Source organism: Mus caroli, unplaced genomic scaffold (assembly GCF_978045245.1).
Source record: "Mus caroli unplaced genomic scaffold, Mus_caroli_1 scaffold_3, whole genome shotgun sequence".
Lineage (NCBI taxonomy): Eukaryota > Metazoa > Chordata > Mammalia > Rodentia > Muridae > Mus > Mus caroli.
This window is the reverse complement of record NW_028227258.1, coordinates 140,878,272-140,879,506: the sequence shown is the minus strand read 5'-3', so window position 1 is coordinate 140,879,506 and position 1,235 is coordinate 140,878,272. Positions and strand designations below refer to the sequence as shown.

Here is a 1,235-nt window from a genome sequence, read left to right as displayed (position 1 = left end):
CTGACCCTATAATCTTTGACTTGCAGGAGTTGGATAGATGGATAGCTTAGCAGTTAAAAGCACTTGCTGCTCTTCCAGAGGTCAGTTCTCTTCCAGGGTTCAGTTCTCAGCACCCATGGAGCAGCTCATAACTACTGTTATCTCCAGTTCCAAGGCATCTAACATCCTCTTCGGGTATCTGTACATACTGCATGCATGTGGTCCCATATGTCTATACATTCAGACACACACATACACATAAAATAAATATTTAATGCATGTGTGTGTGTATGTGTGTATGTGTGTGTGTGTGTGTGTGTGTGTATGTGTGTGTGTATGTGTGTGTCTGAGTGTGCCACATGTGTGTGAGTACTAACAAAGGTAAGAAGACATTGTCAAATTCCCGGGATATGAACTTACTGGCAGTTGTGAGCTGCCCCATATAAATGCTGTGAACTGAACTCCAGTCTTTGGGTGAGCCAAGGCATAGTCCAGTTCCCGCAGCTTTAGGGAGGGGCCCACCGTGCCCACACCCAGCCAGACTCGACCATGCTGTCCCGCCTGCTAAAAGAACACCAAGCCAAGCATAACGAACGCAAGAAGCTGCAGGAGAAGAGGAAGAGAGACACTATCGCTGCAGCGACCTGCCTGACCAAAGCGTTAGTGGATCACCTCAATGTGGGTGTGGCCCAGGCCTACATGAACCAGAGAAAGCTGAACCATGAGGTGAAGACCCTACAGGTCCAGGCTGCCCAGTTTGCCAAGCAGACAGGCCAATGGATTGGAATGGTGGAGAACTTCAACCAGGTACTTAAGGAAATTGGGGATGTGGAGAACTGGGCTCAGAGCATGGAGCTGGACATGCGCACCATTGCCACCACACTGGAATACATCTACAAAGCGCAGCTGCAGTCTGCACCATCCTAGACTAAAACCCACCCTTCTTACTTCACCCTCCTGGACAGGAGGGAGACTGGTGAGCCATGAATAAAAACACAAGCTTCCATTCAGAAGAAGAAGAAGAAGAAGAAGAAGAAGAAGGAGGAGGAGGAGGAGGAGGAGGAGGAGGAGGAGGAGGAGGAGGAGGAGGAGGAGAAGGAGAAGGAGAAGGAGAAGGAGAAGGAGAAGGAGAAGGAGAAGGAGAAGGAGAAGGAGAAGGAGAAGGAGAAGGAGAAGGAGAAGGAGAAGGAGAAGGAGAAGGAGAAGGAGAAGGAGAAGGAGAAGGAGAAGAAGAAGAAGAAGAAGAAGAAGAAGAA

General features: G+C 49.1%; 1 pseudogene; it reads left to right on the top strand.

Annotated features, from left to right (window-relative positions):
• The first annotated feature begins 469 nt into the window (after positions 1 to 469).
• LOC110291961 (biogenesis of lysosome-related organelles complex 1 subunit 1 pseudogene) lies at positions 470 to 985 on the top strand (annotated as a pseudogene).
• The last annotated feature ends 250 nt before the right edge of the window (positions 986 to 1,235 follow it).